We start from the raw sequence: 21,662 nt of genomic DNA on the forward strand, positions 1-21,662 counted from the left end.
TAACACAGTTTAAGTTGAAGTCGTTCCAGCTCTGACCCTGCTCAATGAACTTGTCTGGTGGATTCGGAGACGGCTATCCATGTGCTCGACCTATACTTATATGTTATGTTTTGTGTCTTATTTATATATTTATATTATCATTATCCCTCTGAGTGCTCATCACTCACCTTGTGTCGAGTGGCGAGCTTTTCAGGGGTAACCCGGCCTGGGTTCCCTTCGGGGTTCCTGGAGGGGCCTAGCCCCTATTCGGATGTGTTGGATGACTCAGCATTGGCATAGCGAGCGCCAAAGTCCTGGGTCTAAGCGGGTCGAAGTACTGAACTGCTGGACCCGGGGGATTTTCAGACACAAAAACCTAACCCGCCAGAGCATACAAGGCTGTGATCTGAATACACATCAGGATGTCAACAATTTACCCGCTTGTTAGATTGGAACCACTGAATTGTTTGCACCGTCTCCCTCCACGAGCGATCTATTACCCCTTCATGCAACACTTCCTGGCAGGGCACTGGGATATGCCCTTCTTCATTTGTGCATGGCGCAACTCCAGTCAGAGACATGGAACTATGTGTGCTGAGACTTCCGTTTGGACATTATTGGGATGATATTGGCCGCATAATAGGTTGATGTTGCGAGGGCACGGGTTCTGGGAAGGATTTTGCCCGCATGTGACAACTCACAGCCATGTAAAAAACCACTCTTACCTGATTCTTGCGGTTTGACTAGGGACCCACCGGGCGGGCCTCCGGTTTTTTGATCTGGAACCTAGGTTATATATTAGGGCGATGAAATTTGGGTCATTTTAGCCTTATTTAGACTTTTTTAGCTTAGCTTAGCCTAGCATGGTTAGCTTCGCTCTACCTGGCGTTTCACCCGTTCCATATTGTCCACTGGTTTTTAACTTGCGCAGACGGCTTTGTTAGCTTAGCTTAGCCTAGCATTGTTAGCCTAGCTTAGCATGGTTAGCTTCGCTCTGCGTGGCGTTTTACATTGTCCATTGGTTTCCAACTTGCGTAGACTGTGTTGTTAGCTTAGCCTAGCTTAGCATTGTTAGCTTAGCCCAGCATGGTTAGCTTCGCTCTGCGTGGCGTTTCATATTGTCCATTGGTTTCCAACTTGCGTAGACTGTGTTGTTAGCTTAGCCTAGCTTAGCATTGTTAGCTTAGCCCAGCATGGTTAGCTTCGCTCTGCGTGGCGTTTCATATTGTCTATTGGTTTCCAACTTGCGTAGACTGTTTTGTTAGCTTAGCCCAGCTTAGCATTATTAGCCCAGCTCGCGTATTGTCACGTTTATATTAGATTCCTAGCCATTCTTATTTGACTAGCACCCAGCTTGCGTTTTTGAGGCACTACAACCTGGTTCCACTTATATGAGCCCCTAGGTTAGCCGAGCCCCCCTCGTTGGGGCGCTCCCATCCTGGTGGGCACTCTGGTTAGTTACCTTCGACCTCAGGCCATATCATCTCCGTCTCTCTGGCGTCCCGCACTGCAACCAGGATTAGGGGGACCCGCACACTAGTTGGGACTTTGGGCTCTCTCACATCATGGAGTGGGATCCCTCTCCCTGTGTTCAGTTGGTTCTTTAGGACCTGGTCTTTGTCACCCCTGTCAGGGTGTGCCTCCCCTGATGGATATGGGTGCTCTGATTGGGACTTCCCTTCTGCGCCTGACTTGGACTGCATCGCCTTTTAGACACAAATAAGTTTGATGTGGAGCTCTCTGGGAGAAGAGACAACACTGTTGTTTTGGACTAACTAGCCTACCTTGATCGCGTGCGCGCGTCGGGTACTTCTCCCCCAGATCTGGGTTCATGATGTCTAACTGTTCCTAATGTCCCCCGCATTTACGACATTCTCTCCAAGAAGACTGTGAATTTGTCTACTGGGGCATCGACTAATGGGCCTTACCAGGAAACATTTGGGGGGACCGCTTAGGGTGGTGTGAATTCAGTATGGGACCGGTTGGGCCCCCATCAGACTGTCTATGAAATGGTAGACCCTTATATCTAGTCCGCCACCACCAGTGGCCATCTTTTCAGCTATTTATCCCTCACCTGCCTCTTATCCTTATCTTCACTACCATTAATGGACCCAGGATGTGTTGCATAGCGCTCAAAAAAGGCTCCCGCTTATTACCGACCTCGTCTGTCGGTTTATGGACCGGGAGCTTCCTGACATCTCCGCAACATTGTCAGAGGACATGATTCTATCAGCAAGTGGTCAACCTAGACAGCGGAACAACTCAACTTATTCCTGACTTATATGTAGATCGTTTTAGCTGCTACTCCTTATTTGGTCCTCAAGCTCCTTCTCTGCATTCACATCCATGGACAATGAGGCCTGGACCGGTGACAGGGGCTCTTACAGTGTGCTGGCCATCCAGAGGTGTTCTTTTGTTACGTTCCCTTACTTCCACACGTGAAGACTGAGCCCCCACCGTGTTAACCCCCTCACCACATGTGTAGCAGAATGAAGTGAAGCTACGGCCTACACTCTCACAATACACATCCCTGTACAACTGTTGAGTTGCGACCAGGTGACATCTCCCCACAGATAGTTTTACCGATGGCTTTGCCATTGAGTTACCTGTGGAGTGGCGCTCTGGCGCCTGTTTTATGTATACACAACACTTTATGTGTTCATCTTTCTGGAGGAATTATACTGAAGACCATCATACAGCCTGGACCACAGCCTGTCACACGTATATGGATTTTAACCTACTCTGTACTCTTAGAATCATGACCGTTCTGTCCATTGAGGCCTAGACCGGTGTCTCTGAGTTTATTTTGTTTACTGGCTAAAACCACAATCTCTGAACCGCCTGGACTCACTGCTTGGCACTTGGTACTGGGGAATATCGGATGTGACCTCAACCACTGCAGGCTGTAGTGGTCTGGGTGTTAATAATAATAATGTTATGGTTCAGAGCAGGGATATGCTTATGTGACATGATTTCTCGGTGGGACTGCTGGCTCGGGGCTTCTGGATTATGTTGGTCTTGACCTTTATGGTGATTCGGAGTCTGAGAACGGTTTTAATTACGTTTTGATCACCGCTCAGAAGAATTTTGTGCCATCCCTGGACATCTTGGAGTTCCATTTTTCCTCTGAACGTTTGGACCAGTTTATCAACCCTAAAGGATTAGATTATCAATTATTAATATTTAATATTTCTTATCAATAGGGATAATATTACTTTACTGTTTATATTCACATTCCACTCCAGTAATTTATAATAGAATAGTTTTATTAACCTTAATATTTATATTCCTACATTAAGAATGTATCCTCTCTTCTCATTCAAGGCCTTATATTATTCTCTATAATTTATACATAACCTATTTTTGTGGTGATATCTCTCTGATTTCACACTTGGCCTCCCCCATAAACTCCCTTTGCCTGTTTCACCAAGTGGTCTGGCCCTTTAAAGTTCACTGCCTAATATAATTTATGCGCCTGTGCCTACACTCTGTTGTGGTGATCACGGACGCGCAGGGCCTTTCTGGAATTCCCCTCAGTGACGTCACTACAGCAGCTCGCCCTTCTGCAGCAGCTCGTTTGTCTGCGCCAGCTAATCTTTTTTGCACATGACTGTGCGGACTAATTAGATACTTTTTCAAAACGTGATTGTTTTTTCCCTTACACCCTGAGGACTATACTTCACTACCTGCCTCCGTTTTGGATTTTTCCCATCTTAAAGTCTCCGTTTTCCTCTACTGAACGGCGCTGCTAGTTTTGCAAGGTTTGTTTACATCTGACTTGGCTGCACGTCCCGGTACACCACGTCAATCACAGACCTTACACTTTAATGGCTAGTGACGAGGCTTGGAGATCTCTCCCCATGTCCTCTCTCCTAAAACTTTTTTCTTCACCGTCACTACTGCTTCAGTAATAAGCCTGGGTGTTCGTGTGCTACTGTGACTGCCGACCGGAGCTGCGTGACCGTAAGACCATTTCCAACCCTTCAATAATAATAATAATAATAATAATTTTTCCAACCTGTTGTTGCTGCTTATAAACGGTTTATCTAGTTTTTTATCTAACTAATAACCTGTTTCTTGGTCATATTTAGTACCATGCTTGGGACACATGTGTGCTAGCTGACCTGTTGCTAACTAGCCTGCTAGCCTTTTGCACATGTCTGCACCTGCTGCTACCACGCGCTGCCAGCATCCATCTTAGGATTTCCCATCTCATCTTCACTCCTCCATCTTCTGGGGCCATATGTAAGTTTTTCTCTTTGAGTTTAGTTTAATATATTGATTAAATAGGGCACGTCTATTATTAACTCAGGCCTACCACCTCATGCTCATACCCCACGTGTTTGCATGAACTGCTGATAGTGTGTATGCATGACGATACTGCATGTCTTGGTATTCATAAGTATGCATGCATATGATGTACTGTCTCCCTCTTTTGATCTCTCCCATCTTCCCCTTCCATTCCATGCTGACACATACACAATCCTTATTGTGCACAAGCACACACACATAATTTCAGGCACAACCGTCCTTCATCCTCCACACGCACACACACATTTTGTATACCTCCGTGCATTAACACACGCACACTCTCTCACACATACACGCGCGCGCACACACACAGTGTCTCCCTCTCTCTACCATTCTCTACTGGTCTATTTCTCTCTCTCTCCTACTCTGTGCACATACAGATTTTAGGCTTCTCTGTGCATTCAACACACACACATTCCCTCCCCCCGCCCCCCTCCTTCCACAGGTTTTTCTGGACCCCCTTTCACTAATCCTAACCCACACTTCTTCTTTCACAGATTTTGCTCACTCTTGGTGCACACACAGGCCTCACACACACACACACCTATACAGGTCCTTATGTATTAGAGGGACAATTTTTTCAAACCAGTTTTTTGCAACACTAAACGGACACCTCTTTCCACTTATGCTAGAAAGATGTAGTGAATCTTCAAAAAATTTATTTGAGCCATACAGCACAAATCTCACTTCAAAAGTTAGATACACACATCAGAACTCAAGATACAAGAACCTGACGGAATGCTGTATTAAGAGGACACAAGATAATGAGGTACTTAGCTCCGCCCATGACACAAACAGTAATTGCCAGGACCAACTTTTTTATCAGGACCATAGCCATACACATACACAAACGTGAAGTTTATGTGTATTAAAAAGGCCAAACATGGATAAATGGAATATGACTAAACAGAAAGAAGTAGACTGGATTTTACAGCGCCTTGACCACATATCAGAGCAACAGAAATGTATTTGTGAACAGAAAGGAAAACATTTATAAATGTCAAAATGAAATTATGCATGTCTACTAGACCAATGCATGTCTAACAGTGTTCCAGTTACAACAGGCCTGGTGTTGGATGTGGTGTTAGATGTGATGTTGGATGTGATGTACTGTAGCTGTATGGTGTTAGATGTGATGTTGGATGTGATGTACTGTAGCTGTGTGGTGTTAGATGTGATGTTGGATGGGATGTACTGTAGCAGTGTGGTGTTAGATGTGGTGTTGGATGGGATGTACTGTAGCTGTGTGGTGTTAGATGTGATGTTGGATGGGATGTACTGTAGCTGTATGGTGTTAGATGTGATGTTGGATGTGAAGTACTGTAGCTGTATGGTGTTAGATGTGATGTTGGATGTGATGTACTGTAGCTGTATGGTGTTAGATGTCATGGATGGGATGTTGGATGTGATGTTGGGTGTGATGTAGGATGTGATGTTGGATATGTTTCAGCTCTGCTGCAGGGTGTTGTATCTATCCAGGATTTTCTTTTCTTTTCAAAGTTACGCCCCGATTCCTTACAAAATCTCTTATGTTTTGGATAGAGCGACCAGCCAGAGCAAGATTTTCAGCCTTCTTGCATTGCTGGCATTCAATCATAGTGGCCAGTTTCCCTTTTTTGATGTGTTGGCCAAAATGTCTCATGACTGCGGCAACCTCCATGGGAGACCAAAGATGCTTTTTTGCTCTCCTGGCACTTTCCAGAGATACTAGAAAAAAAGACAAATAAATCAATGAAAACCAACTCCACTTTAAACATGTTTTAAATAAGGAATAGTAGTAGTAGTATAAACAGTATCCCACAGAAAGAAGAGAATGGTCATCATATTGCCTTTGGGTGGTATGGATAATTTATTTTTATCATTCTTCAGTTATACTTAAGTAACTTGGTGTTTAGTGACTGAGTATGTGTTTTCGCATTTACCAGAATGTTTCTTCGTGTTCTTTTTTCTGCTGGGCCCTTTGTCCTTCTTTTTTAGTCTTCTGTTGGGTTCTTCCCCCTTAGCATCTGTGTGTTGACTTTGTGCTGAAATGAAGAAATAAAGACAAATAACAATGGATGAGCATTTATTTGTTGTAGGGTAGGGTCCTTAAATACGGTGAAGTCCAAGATGCTCAAGCAACTGATGGATGAATAATAAATAACAAATACATTCACTGTAAAGCGCTTAGGCTGGAACATTATTTGCTTCCAAGTTGATTTGTCATTATGAATGATATGATTAGAAGTGCTTTTATTTTGAAGGCAGTGTCGTTGCTGTCGTGCGTACTGAAGAGCAGCAGCCAGGCCTATATGTTCCTTGTTGCACTGTAATGTATTCAAAAAGTTCATTGTTAGATTGAAAATAATTTCCTGGTCATCGGTTAAAGCTACTACTTCTGTAATCTACATTCACATCACTTGAAATTTAGCTTACATGCCTCCCATTTACCTGAACTGTTGCCGTGACAACAACATTGAAACGAGTGAAGAAGGTCTGAATCCACAATGCATTATTTCATAGCCTAAAAGCAATCAAAGAAGGTGACATGTAGACTGAGGATAAGAGTTAACCTTGTGATAATGGCGCAGGTTCCTCGACAGGTTGCCCGACCATCAACAGTTCTTGCACAACCTGTAATAAAATATAATATACTTCATTACATACATAGAAATAAAGATGAGTATTACAGAGAAAGTTTGGTTAACTTAAGTTACCTTTGCCATGTCATGTCACTGCATGTGTCATTTGGCACATGCAGTTAAGTTTGGACAAAAGCAGACTTTCACAGAATAAACCAGGAAACGTTGAAAAATCTAATTGGCATACGGCACCCTTTGCCATCTTTGTATGTGACTTCATAGAGGCCCACGAGTAGAACGCAAACCAACTGTGGATGTCTGTTTGCATGAGCACTCAATTGCTATCTCAAAAAAAAAAAAAAAACCTGTGAATCTATACACAGCTGAATGCAATTCTTATGAATTCAGATTTAAATAAAGTTAATGTATAACTGCTGAATATCATTCTCATGACTTTATTTTGGACAATAAATATGCCTTAAAAGATGAAACTTACCTCTAGTGTGTTGCCTGAAAAGGATCCGCATGCGTCCACATCCTCAGCCTGGCATGGCATCTCTTTGGAGATCTGAGATGTAAAGAACAATCACTGAATGAGAGTTTGTTTCTCATGTACAGTACTCAGTCCTCCTTATTCCTGCACCTTACATGTTGAGTATTACACAGGACCTGTGTGTCTGCGCACTTCTTAATGTACTTTCATTCCTTTGTACATGTAATTTCAAATCTCAGTCCTCCAAATTCCTGCACCTTACATATTAAGGTTACATCGTACCTGTGTGTCTGAATACTGTTGAATATCATTCTCCTGACTTTATTTTAGACAATAAATATGCCTTAAAATATGAAACTTACCTCTAGTGTGTTGCCTGAAAAGGATCCGCATGCGTCCACATCCTCAGCCTGGCATGGCATCTCTTTGGAGATCTGAGATGTAAAGAACAATCACTGAATGAGAGTTTGTTTCTCATGTACAGTACTCAGTCCTCCTTATTCCTGCACCTTACATGTTGAGTATTACACAGGACCTGTGTGTCTGCGCACTTCTTAATGTACTTTCATTCCTCTGTACATGTAATTTCAAAACTCAGTCCTCCTTATTCCTGCACCTTACATGTTGAGTATTACACAGGACCTGTGTGTCTGCGCACTTCTTAATGTACTTTCATTCCTTTGTACATGTAATTTCAAAACTCAATCCTTTAAATTCCTGCACCTTACATATAAAGGTTACATCGTACTTGTGTGTCTGAATACTTCTGAATATCATTCTCATGACTTTATTTTAGACAATAAATATGCCTTAAAAGATGAAACTTACCTCTAGTGTGTTGCCTGAAAAGGATCCGCATGCGTCCACATCCTCAGCCTGGCATGGCATCTCTTTGGAGATCTGAGATGTAAAGAACAATCACTGAATGAGAGTTTGTTTCTCATGTACAGTACTCAGTCCTCCTTATTCCTGCACCTTACATGTTGAGTATTACACAGGACCTGTGTGTCTGCGCACTTCTTAATGTACTTTCATTCCTTTGTACATGTAATTTCAAATCTCAGTCCTCCAAATTCCTGCACCTTACATATTAAGGTTACATCGTACCTGTGTGTCTGAATACTGTTGAATATCATTCTCCTGACTTTATTTTAGACAATAAATATGCCTTAAAATATGAAACTTACCTCTAGTGTGTTGCCTGAAAAGGATCCGCATGCGTCCACATCCTCAGCCTGGCATGGCATCTCTTTGGAGATCTGAGATGTAAAGAACAATCACTGAATGAGAGTTTGTTTCTCATGTACAGTACTCAGTCCTCCTTATTCCTGCACCTTACATGTTGAGTATTACACAGGACCTATGTGTCTGCGCACTTCTTAATGTACTTTCATTCCTCTGTACATGTAATTTCAAAATTCAGTCCTCCAAATTCCAGCATCTTACATATTAAGGTTATATCGTACCTGTGTGTCTGAATACTGCTGAATATCATTCTCATTACTTTATTTTAGACAATAAATAAGCCTTAGAAAGATTAAACATACCTCTAGTGTGTTGCTTGAAAAGGATCCGCATGCGTCCACATCCTCAGCCTGGCATGGCATCTCTTTGGAGATCTGAGATGTAAAGAACAATCACTGAATGAGAGTTTGTTTCTCATGTACAGTACTCAGTCCTCCTTATTCCTGCACCTTACATGTTGAGTATTACACAGGACCTGCGTGTCTGCGCACTTCTTAATGTACTTTCATTCCTCTGTACATGTAATTTCAAAACTCAGTCCTCCTTATTCCTGCACCTTACATGTTGAGTATTACACAGGACCTGTGTGTCTGCGCACTTCTTAATGTACTTTCATTCCTTTGTACATGTAATTTCAAAACTCAATCCTCCAAATACCTGCACCTTACATATAAAGGTTACATCGTACTTGTGTGTCTGAATACTTCTGAATATCATTCTCATGACTTTATTTTAGACAATAAATATGCCTTAAAAGATTAAACTTACCTCTAGTGTGTTGCCTGAAAAGGATTTGCATGCGTCCACATCCTCAGCCTGGCATGGCATCTCTTTGGAGATCTGAGATGTAAAGAACAATCCCTGAATGAGAGTTTGTTTCTCATGTACAGTACTCAGTCCTCCTTATTCCTGCACCTTACATGTTGAGTATTACACAGGACCTGTGTGTCTGCGCACTTCTTAATGTACTTTCATTCCTCTGTACATGTAATTTCAAAACTCAGTCCTCCTTATTCCTGCACCTTACATGTTGAGTATTACACAGGACCTGTGTGTCTGCGCACTTCTTAATGTACTTTCATTCCTTTGTACATGTAATTTCAAAACTCAATCCTCCAAATTCCTGCACCTTACATATAAAGGTTACATCGTACTTGTGTGTCTGAATACTTCTGAATATCATTCTCATGACTTTATTTTAGACAATAAATATGCCTTAAAAGATGAAACTTACCTCTAGTGTGTTGCCTGAAAAGGATCCGCATGCGTCCACATCCTCAGCCTGGCATGGCATCTCTTTGGAGATCTGAGATGTAAAGAACAATCACTGAATGAGAGTTTGTTTCTCATGTACAGTACTCAGTCCTCCTTATTCCTGCACCTTACATGTTGAGTATTACACAGGACCTGTGTGTCTGCGCACTTCTTAATGTACTTTCATTCCTCTGTACATGTAATTTCAAAACTCAGTCCTCCTTATTCCTGCACCTTACATGTTGAGTATTACACAGGACCTGTGTGTCTGCGCACTTCTTAATGTACTTTCATTCCTTTGTACATGTAATTTCAGTATACAATATGATTTAATGATATTAGATGTTATTTTTCCAAAACGGAAGCTAGCTAGCTCTAGTTAGCTTCGGTTACCTAGCAACCTAGCATAATACTCGTAGCAATGCTACTACCTGCTAGTGTTACTTGTTAGGGATATGAAACATAACCATTAGTCAATGTGCAAGCAGCTGCTCTGTTGAATAAATATATTTGTAAATCTGATTTTGAAAGAGTCAGTATGCCTACGTGCCTCCCCAGCCAAGAACCTCACCGCACGTCACTGGCCACTTGCTAATAACTAGCTAAACTGTCATAGATCAGATGTTTTGGTGCATACAAACATCAAGTAACCTAATCCATTCTGCATAATTTACCTTTAGTCATTGTTTTAGCAGATTACATAACAATATGTACCTAAATGAGTAAAGAATATTAAATGGGTCTTACCTCGTCCTCCACGCATGCAGGGATGAGAGGTGTTCAATTAGAAAGTACTAATGTTTCGCGGCAAAACTTGACGGATTGTACCACGTTGATAGAAGAGGAGGGGTATGACAAAATAAGAATTCCTTTTTCGTTTCTAAAGAGCATAGTTTGATTTATTCAGGAAGAAGAAAACAACTTACTTACGTAATATTTTGTTAATTTCATTCAATATTTCAAGATACATGGTTTATAATACATTTTGCTTTTATCGTATTGCTAACTCATCCCCTGTGTAAATAGCGACTTGAATTGGAAGGACAGTGTAGTAATTATCAGGACCTTCCGGCAGACAACCAATCAGCATAAGACGCTGTGTGCATATTCATGAAGTCCTGCTAGTACACAACCTGCCGTAGGGGGCGCTGTGGTGATACACAGATTTTACACACAAATCATGTTTATATGTATTAAACGGACATCTTGGTTTTTTTGCATTTTTAGGGTTAATGGACCAATAGAAACCATTCTACACTTTTAGAATTTTGTCGAAATTAGCAGGACACTGCTCCTGTCCTGTTAATTCAAAATGTCCTTCTAGTGTGGTGTGTATTCTGACCAATTGTCCTGTTAAAACACATGGACAAACACACACACACGCACGCACGCCCTCCCTATCTCTCTCTCTCTTGCTGTCATCTTTTCCCTAGACAATAATTCTAAATACCGCTTCTGGTGGGCTGTCAGTCGGGCACCGGGGTGACCACCATCCTCCTTCTTTGGTGCAGCCTCGAGGTCCTCTGAGAGTTCGTAGCCTAGGAGGGCCCTGGTTCCTGCTCATCTCTTAACATCGTCACCTGACGAGTCCTGCGAGAGGACGAAACCGGTCGTGGCCAGTTAGGACCCCGTATATCCCTGTTTAACTTTTGGCATGGGCCAGCAGGAGGCACCGCCCGGGGAATGGAGTCCTGCGTTTTTGACTACAACTTTCATTTGCTTCTACGGAAGCGCCTCTCTGTGTCTCTCTCTCACCCCACTCTCTCACACGTGCATCACCTGTCTCCCATCATAATTATCTGTATGGCTTTATTTTCACTGCACTCACGTGCGATGAGGATAGGGCTATGACACTCATGTGTCTTGTCTGTTAACCCCTTCCTTCCACAGCCCTGCATTTCCCTGGGGCCCCTCCCTACATCTGCACTCGGGATTGGTATAGCTTCTTAACTTTACAGGCAGGCCCTTTTTAGCTTTCCAGATTAAGTTAGCTGCCCGATCCAGGTATGACACGCACTCACACACTCAGTTGCACCATACATGTCCACACAGGCCTGTTCTTTTCTATCTCTCCTGCGTTCCTCGGGCTCCGCTTACCTAAACCCAACCGTTATTAATAGGCTTACCTACCGTGGTTCATTGGGATAGGACAGCCTTCTGGTCACCTACCCTAACCACAACCAAGTGAGAGTTAAAGCCTAAAACCTAACCGTGGCTGCCCTCCAGTCTACTTTGCTCTGGTTATTGGGCCACCTCACTGAGTCACCTATTCTAACCTCAACCAGTGGGAGATTATGCCTGAACACAACCGTCGCTTCCCTCTTGTGGGTTTAGCTCTGGTTATCAGGCCACCTCATTGAGTCACCTATTCTAACCTCAACCAGTGAGAGTCTATGCCTTAACATAACCCTTGCCTTCCCCTACTGGATGTGGCTCTGGTTACTGGGCCACCTCACTGAGTCACCTATTCTAACCTCAACCAGTGGGAGATCATGCCTGAACACAACCGTCGCTTCCCTCTTGTGGGTTTAGCTCTGGTTATCAGGCCACCTCATTGAGTCACCTATTCTAACCTCAACCAGTGAGAGTCTATGCCTTAACATAACCCTTGCCTTCCCCTACTGGATGTGGCTCTGGTTACTGGGCCACCTCACTGAGTCACCTATTCTAACCTCAACCAGTGGGAGATCATGCCTGAACACAACCGTCGCTTCCCTCCTGTGGGTTTAGCTCTTGTTATTAGGCCACCACATTGAGTCACCTATTCTAACCTTAACCAGTGAGAGTCTACGCCTTTACGTAACCCTCGCCTTCCCCTACTGGATGTGGCTCTGGTTACTGGGCCACCTCACTGAGTCACCTATTCTAACCTCAACCAGTGGGAGATCATGCCTGAACACAACCGTCGCTTCCCTCCTGTGGGTTTAGCTCTTGTTATTAGGCCACCACATTGAGTCACCTATTCTAACCTCAACCAGTGAGAGTCTACGCCTCAACGTAACCCTCGCCTTCCCCTACTGGATGTGGCTCTGGTCACTGGGCCACCTCACTGAGTCACCTATTCTAACCTCAACCAGTGGGAGATCATGCCTGAACACAACCCTCGCCTTCCCCTACTGGATGTGGCTCTTGTTATTGGGCCACCTCACTGAGTTACCTGCTCTAATCTCAACCTATTAGAGTTCTTACCTGAGGTCAAAGAAGAATGTGATTAATAAGAAAAGACGCTCCGATCATGGTGTCACTTAACTGATACACACGCCCCCCTCGTACAACGGTTTAGTCTAATTTTAGGTTATCGTGGGATCTTTTGGGATGTCCAGATGTGAAGATCGCTATACAACAAGGGTGACTCCCTTGCATCTCGGTTTCCCCACCATGGCTATCTGGCTGCACGACCCTCGGGTCAGCGCCGGGGTTAACACAGTTTAAGTTGAAGTCGTTCCAGCTCTGACCCTGCTCAATGAACTTGTCTGGTGGATTCGGAGACGGCTATCCATGTGCTCGACCTATACTTATATGTTATGTTTTGTGTCTTATTTATATATTTATATTATCATTATCCCTCTGAGTGCTCATCACTCACCTTGTGTCGAGTGGCGAGCTTTTCAGGGGTAACCCGGCCTGGGTTCCCTTCGGGGTTCCTGGAGGGGCCTAGCCCCTATTCGGATGTGTTGGATGACTCAGCATTGGCATAGCGAGCGCCAAAGTCCTGGGTCTAAGCGGGTCGAAGTACTGAACTGCTGGACCCGGGGGATTTTCAGACACAAAAACCTAACCCGCCAGAGCATACAAGGCTGTGATCTGAATACACATCAGGATGTCAACAATTTACCCGCTTGTTAGATTGGAACCACTGAATTGTTTGCACCGTCTCCCTCCACGAGCGATCTATTACCCCTTCATGCAACACTTCCTGGCAGGGCACTGGGATATGCCCTTCTTCATTTGTGCATGGCGCAACTCCAGTCAGAGACATGGAACTATGTGTGCTGAGACTTCCGTTTGGACATTATTGGGATGATATTGGCCGCATAATAGGTTGATGTTGCGAGGGCACGGGTTCTGGGAAGGATTTTGCCCGCATGTGACAACTCACAGCCATGTAAAAAACCACTCTTACCTGATTCTTGCGGTTTGACTAGGGACCCACCGGGCGGGCCTCCGGTTTTTTGATCTGGAACCTAGGTTATATATTAGGGCGATGAAATTTGGGTCATTTTAGCCTTATTTAGACTTTTTTAGCTTAGCTTAGCCTAGCATGGTTAGCTTCGCTCTACCTGGCGTTTCACCCGTTCCATATTGTCCACTGGTTTTTAACTTGCGCAGACGGCTTTGTTAGCTTAGCTTAGCCTAGCATTGTTAGCCTAGTTTAGCATGGTTAGCTTCGCTCTGCGTGGCGTTTTACATTGTCCATTGGTTTCCAACTTGCGTAGACTGTGTTGTTAGCTTAGCCTAGCTTAGCATTGTTAGCTTAGCCCAGCATGGTTAGCTTCGCTCTGCGTGGCGTTTCATATTGTCCATTGGTTTCCAACTTGCGTAGACTGTGTTGTTAGCTTAGCCTAGCTTAGCATTGTTAGCTTAGCCCAGCATGGTTAGCTTCGCTCTGCGTGGCGTTTCATATTGTCTATTGGTTTCCAACTTGCGTAGACTGTTTTGTTAGCTTAGCCCAGCTTAGCATTATTAGCCCAGCTCGCGTATTGTCACGTTTATATTAGATTCCTAGCCATTCTTATTTGACTAGCACCCAGCTTGCGTTTTTGAGGCACTACAACCTGGTTCCACTTATATGAGCCCCTAGGTTAGCCGAGCCCCCCTCGTTGGGGCGCTCCCATCCTGGTGGGCACTCTGGTTAGTTACCTTCGACCTCAGGCCATATCATCTCCGTCTCTCTGGCGTCCCGCACTGCAACCAGGATTAGGGGGACCCGCACACTAGTTGGGACTTTGGGCTCTCTCACATCATGGAGTGGGATCCCTCTCCCTGTGTTCAGTTGGTTCTTTAGGACCTGGTCTTTGTCACCCCTGTCAGGGTGTGCCTCCCCTGATGGATATGGGTGCTCTGATTGGGACTTCCCTTCTGCGCCTGACTTGGACTGCATCGCCTTTTAGACACAAATAAGTTTGATGTGGAGCTCTCTGGGAGAAGAGACAACACTGTTGTTTTGGACTAACTAGCCTACCTTGATCGCGTGCGCGCGTCGGGTACTTCTCCCCCAGATCTGGGTTCATGATGTCTAACTGTTCCTAATGTCCCCCGCATTTACGACATTCTCTCCAAGAAGACTGTGAATTTGTCTACTGGGGCATCGACTAATGGGCCTTACCAGGAAACATTTGGGGGGACCGCTTAGGGTGGTGTGAATTCAGTATGGGACCGGTTGGGCCCCCATCAGACTGTCTATGAAATGGTAGACCCTTATATCTAGTCCGCCACCACCAGTGGCCATCTTTTCAGCTATTTATCCCTCACCTGCCTCTTATCCTTATCTTCACTACCATTAATGGACCCAGGATGTGTTGCATAGCGCTCAAAAAAGGCTCCCGCTTATTACCGACCTCGTCTGTCGGTTTATGGACCGGGAGCTTCCTGACATCTCCGCAACATTGTCAGAGGACATGATTCTATCAGCAAGTGGTCAACCTAGACAGCGGAACAACTCAACTTATTCCTGACTTATATGTAGATCGTTTTAGCTGCTACTCCTTATTTGGTCCTCAAGCTCCTTCTCTGCATTCACATCCATGGACAATGAGGCCTGGACCGGTGACAGGGGCTCTTACAGTGTGCTGGCCATCCAGAGGTGTTCTTTTGTTACGTTCCCTTACTTCCACACGTGAAGACTGAGCCCCCACCGTGTTAACCCCCTCACCACATGTGTAGCAGAATGAAGTGAAGCTACGGCCTACACTCTCACAATACACATCCCTGTACAACTGTTGAGTTGCGACCAGGTGACATCTCCCCACAGATAGTTTTACCGATGGCTTTGCCATTGAGTTACCTGTGGAGTGGCGCTCTGGCGCCTGTTTTATGTTTACACAACACTTTATGTGTTCATCTTTCTGGAGGAATTATACTGAAGACCATCATACAGCCTGGACCACAGCCTGTCACACGTATATGGATTTTAACCTACTCTGTACTCTTAGAATCATGACCGTTCTGTCCATTGAGGCCTAGACCGGTGTCTCTGAGTTTATTTTGTTTACTGGCTAAAACCACAATCTCTGAACCGCCTGGACTCACTGCTTGGCACTTGGTACTGGGGAATATCGGATGTGACCTCAACCACTGCAGGCTGTAGTGGTCTGGGTGTTAATAATAATAATGTTATGGTTCAGAGCAGGGATATGCTTATGTGACATGATTTCTCGGTGGGACTGCTGGCTCGGGGCTTCTGGATTATGTTGGTCTTGACCTTTATGGTGATTCGGAGTCTGAGAACGGTTTTAATTACGTTTTGATCACCGCTCAGAAGAATTTTGTGCCATCCCTGGACATCTTGGAGTTCCATTTTTCCTCTGAACGTTTGGACCAGTTTATCAACCCTAAAGGATTAGATTATCAATTATTAATATTTAATATTTCTTATCAATAGGGATAATATTACTTTACTGTTTATATTCACATTCCACTCCAGTAATTTATAATAGAATAGTTTTATTAACCTTAATATTTATATTCCTACATTAAGAATGTATCCTCTCTTCTCATTCAAGGCCTTATATTATTCTCTATAATTTATACATAACCTATTTTTGTGGTGATATCTCTCTGATTTCACACTTGGCCTCCCCCATAAACTCCCTTTGCCTGTTTCACCAAGTGGTCTGGCCCTTTAAAGTTCACTGCCTAATATAATTTATGCGCCTGTGCCTACACTCTGTTGTGGTGATCACGGACGCGCAGGGCCTTTCTGGAATTCCCCTCAGTGACGTCACTACAGCAGCTCGCCCTTCTGCAGCAGCTCGTTTGTCTGCGCCAGCTAATCTTTTTTGCACATGACTGTGCGGACTAATCAGATACTTTTTCAAAACGTGATTGTTTTTTCCCTTACACCCTGAGGACTATACTTCACTACCTGCCTCCGTTTTGGATTTTTCCCATCTTAAAGTCTCCGTTTTCCTCTACTGAACGGCGCTGCTAGTTTTGCAAGGTTTGTTTACATCTGACTTGGCTGCACGTCCCGGTACACCACGTCAATCACAGACCTTACACTTTAATGGCTAGTGACGAGGCTTGGAGATCTCTCCCCATGTCCTCTCTCCTAAAACTTTTTTCTTCACCGTCACTACTGCTTCAGTAATAAGCCTGGGTGTTCGTGTGCTACTGTGACTGCCGACCGGAGCTGCGTGACCGTAAGACCATTTCCAACCCTTCAATAATAATAATAATAATAATAATTTTTCCAACCTGTTGTTGCTGCTTATAAACGGTTTATCTAGTTTTTTATCTAACTAATAACCTGTTTCTTGGTCATATTTAGTACCATGCTTGGGACACATGTGTGCTAGCTGACCTGTTGCTAACTAGCCTGCTAGCCTTTTGCACATGTCTGCACCTGCTGCTACCACGCGCTGCCAGCATCCATCTTAGGATTTCCCATCTCATCTTCACTCCTCCATCTTCTGGGGCCATATGTAAGTTTTTCTCTTTGAGTTTAGTTTAATATATTGATTAAATAGGGCACGTCTATTATTAACTCAGGCCTACCACCTCATGCTCATACCCCACGTGTTTGCATGAACTGCTGATAGTGTGTATGCATGACGATACTGCATGTCTTGGTATTCATAAGTATGCATGCATATGATGTACTGTCTCCCTCTTTTGATCTCTCCCATCTTCCCCTTCCATTCCATGCTGACACATACACAATCCTTATTGTGCACAAGCACACACACATAATTTCAGGCACAACCGTCCTTCATCCTCCACACGCACACACACATTTTGTATACCTCCGTGCATTAACACACGCGCACTCTCTCACACATACACGCGCGCGCACACACACAGTGTCTCCCTCTCTCTACCATTCTCTACTGGTCTATTTCTCTCTCTCTCCTACTCTGTGCACATACAGATTTTAGGCTTCTCTGTGCATTCAACACACACACATTCCCTCCCCCCGCCCCCCTCCTTCCACAGGTTTTTCTGGACCCCCTTTCACTAATCCTAACCCACACTTCTTCTTTCACAGATTTTGCTCACTCTTGGTGCACACACAGGCCTCACACACACACACACACACGCACGCACGCCCTCCCTATCTCTCTCTCTCTTGCTGTCATCTTTTCCCTAGACAATAATTCTAAATACCGCTTCTGGTGGGCTGTCAGTCGGGCACCGGGGTGACCACCATCCTCCTTCTTTGGTGCAGCCTCGAGGTCCTCTGAGAGTTCGTAGCCTAGGAGGGCCCTGGTTCCTGCTCATCTCTTAACATCGTCACCTGACGAGTCCTGCGAGAGGACGAAACCGGTCGTGGCCAGTTAGGACCCCGTATATCCCTGTTTAACTTTTGGCATGGGCCAGCAGGAGGCACCGCCCGGGGAATGGAGTCCTGCGTTTTTGACTACAACTTTCATTTGCTTCTACGGAAGCGCCTCTCTGTGTCTCTCTCTCACCCCACTCTCTCACACGTGCATCACCTGTCTCCCATCATAATTATCTGTATGGCTTTATTTTCACTGCACTCACGTGCGATGAGGATAGGGCTATGACACTCATGTGTCTTGTCTGTTAACCCCTTCCTTCCACAGCCCTGCATTTCCCTGGGGCCCCTCCCTACATCTGCACTCGGGATTGGTATAGCTTCTTAACTTTACAGGCAGGCCCTTTTTAGCTTTCCAGATTAAGTTAGCTGCCCGATCCAGGTATGACACGCACTCACACACTCAGTTGCACCATACATGTCCACACAGGCCTGTTCTTTTCTATCTCTCCTGCGTTCCTCGGGCTCCGCTTACCTAAACCCAACCGTTATTAATAGGCTTACCTACCGTGGTTCATTGGGATAGGACAGCCTTCTGGTCACCTACCCTAACCACAACCAAGTGAGAGTTAAAGCCTAAAACCTAACCGTGGCTGCCCTCCAGTCTACTTTGCTCTGGTTATTGGGCCACCTCACTGAGTCACCTATTCTAACCTCAACCAGTGGGAGATTATGCCTGAACACAACCGTCGCTTCCCTCTTGTGGGTTTAGCTCTGGTTATCAGGCCACCTCATTGAGTCACCTATTCTAACCTCAACCAGTGAGAGTCTATGCCTTAACATAACCCTTGCCTTCCCCTACTGGATGTGGCTCTGGTTACTGGGCCACCTCACTGAGTCACCTATTCTAACCTCAACCAGTGGGAGATCATGCCTGAACACAACCGTCGCTTCCCTCTTGTGGGTTTAGCTCTGGTTATCAGGCCACCTCATTGAGTCACCTATTCTAACCTCAACCAGTGAGAGTCTATGCCTTAACATAACCCTTGCCTTCCCCTACTGGATGTGGCTCTGGTTACTGGGCCACCTCACTGAGTCACCTATTCTAACCTCAACCAGTGGGAGATCATGCCTGAACACAACCGTCGCTTCCCTCCTGTGGGTTTAGCTCTTGTTATTAGGCCACCACATTGAGTCACCTATTCTAACCTTAACCAGTGAGAGTCTACGCCTTTACGTAACCCTCGCCTTCCCCTACTGGATGTGGCTCTGGTTACTGGGCCACCTCACTGAGTCACCTATTCTAACCTCAACCAGTGGGAGATCATGCCTGAACACAACCGTCGCTTCCCTCCTGTGGGTTTAGCTCTTGTTATTAGGCCACCACATTGAGTCACCTATTCTAACCTCAACCAGTGAGAGTCTACGCCTCAACGTAACCCTCGCCTTCCCCTACTGGATGTGGCTCTGGTCACTGGGCCACCTCACTGAGTCACCTATTCTAACCTCAACCAGTGGGAGATCATGCCTGAACACAACCCTCGCCTTCCCCTACTGGATGTGGCTCTTGTTATTGGGCCACCTCACTGAGTTACCTGCTCTAATCTCAACCTATTAGAGTTCTTACCTGAGGTCAAAGAAGAATGTGATTAATAAGAAAAGACGCTCCGATCATGGTGTCACTTAACTGATACACACGCCCCCCTCGTACAACGGTTTAGTCTAATTTTAGGTTATCGTGGGATCTTTTGGGATGTCCAGATGTGAAGATCGCTATACAACAAGGGTGACTCCCTTGCATCTCGGTTTCCCCACCATGGCTATCTGGCTGCACGACCCTCGGGTCAGCGCCGGGGTTAACACAGTTTAAGTTGAAGTCGTTCCAGCTCTGACCCTGCTCAATGAACTTGTCTGGTGGATTCGGAGACGGCTATCCATGTGCTCGACCTATACTTATATGTTATGTTTTGTGTCTTATTTATATATTTATATTATCATTATCCCTCTGAGTGCTCATCACTCACCTTGTGTCGAGTGGCGAGCTTTTCAGGGGTAACCCGGCCTGGGTTCCCTTCGGGGTTCCTGGAGGGGCCTAGCCCCTATTCGGATGTGTTGGATGACTCAGCATTGGCATAGCGAGCGCCAAAGTCCTGGGTCTAAGCGGGTCGAAGTACTGAACTGCTGGACCCGGGGGATTTTCAGACACAAAAACCTAACCCTAACCCTAACCCTAACCCTAACCCTAACCCTAACCCTAACCCTAACCCTAACCCTAACCCTAACCCTAACCCTAACCCTAACCCTAACCCTAACCCTAACACCCAATGATCCTAGGTATACTACTGATGATGTGATTCCACAATTTAGATTCTCACATTTGGCGTTAAATCTCACTTCTACTTGACTGACAAACGCTGTGACAGCTGTATTTATTTTAGCAATAGGAGGGTTGAAGTCTTGAGACGATGGTATATCATCCAGAGGGATGTTAATGCTGATGGGCTCCTATTGGCTAAAAAGGTCAGGTTTGACAACAAGAAAGCACAACAGTTGAAGAGGACTTGGACATTGGATGAAGACTAATGGAAAGGTCAGGTTTGACAACAACATTTGAAGAAGACTTTGACACAGGATGTTGGAAGAGGACTTGAACACAGGATATTGGATGAAGACTATGATCCCTCTCAACACCTCCCCAAAACCCCCCACACACTCCCTTCTCGCTCCCCGCCATCCCCCACCCCTTTCCCCGCCCCCCGCCCCCCCCCCCACCCCTTTCCCCGCCCCCGCCACCCCCCACTTTATTTTACTCTCTCCTCCCATCCTGGGAATTTCCCCTTGGATGGTAGGTAGAGGCTGACTAAAGCCCTGTGGGCAACAGTGTTCCTCGCCCCGTGGGTGTCGACTCTGTATGGTCATATCATAGATATATATATATTCTCACACTTCCCTCATTGTTTTCCCCACCCCTTTCCGCACCACCCTTCAGCTCTCTCCCCCCCCCCCTCCCCCCACCCTCTCACCACCCTCCAGCTCTCTCCCCCCGCCACCCCCACCCAAAGAATTTCCGGTCCATACTTCAGTATTTTGGTTCAATATTAGGAGGAAAGTCTTCGGACAACAGTATGTCAACCCTGTGGGATGCTAATACTGTCAGACTCCTATTGTTTAGCTCTTGAGCCGACAGACTAGTGCTTGCAAATCAGTTCTTTTAGACCTTTAGAATATATTCTTTATTCCATTTCAGGGGTTGGAGTGAGAGGGTTTTCAGGTGCGCGTGCCATAATGGGGTCTCACCTGAACTGTGGTCCCGTCGGGGTCCCACAGGGTGTTTCCTCGTCACTATTGCCAAACCTAACCCTAACCCTAACCCTAACCCTAA

At 45.2% G+C, this 21,662-nt stretch overlaps 1 long non-coding RNA gene across 4 annotated transcripts; it reads right to left on the reverse strand.

Annotated features, from left to right (window-relative positions):
* Positions 1–5,781: 5,781 nt before the first annotated feature.
* LOC124464451 lies at positions 5,782–9,872 on the reverse strand. 4 transcript variants are annotated; one of them, XR_006955729.1, is made up of 4 exons: positions 9,824–9,872; positions 6,843–6,903; positions 6,213–6,314; positions 5,782–5,997 (listed from the first exon to the last, which is right to left on the reverse strand). It is a non-coding gene; the product is annotated as an uncharacterized LOC124464451 (long non-coding RNA). The 4 variants fall into 4 exon arrangements; XR_006955728.1 differs by having other exon boundaries at positions 6,213–6,596; positions 9,824–9,865; XR_006955730.1 differs by having other exon boundaries at positions 6,441–6,903; positions 9,824–9,865.
* Between the last annotated feature and the right edge of the window lie 11,790 nt (positions 9,873–21,662).

The sequence above is a fragment of the Hypomesus transpacificus genome, unplaced genomic scaffold, assembly GCF_021917145.1.
Source record: "Hypomesus transpacificus isolate Combined female unplaced genomic scaffold, fHypTra1 scaffold_343, whole genome shotgun sequence".
Taxonomy (NCBI): domain Eukaryota; kingdom Metazoa; phylum Chordata; class Actinopteri; order Osmeriformes; family Osmeridae; genus Hypomesus; species Hypomesus transpacificus.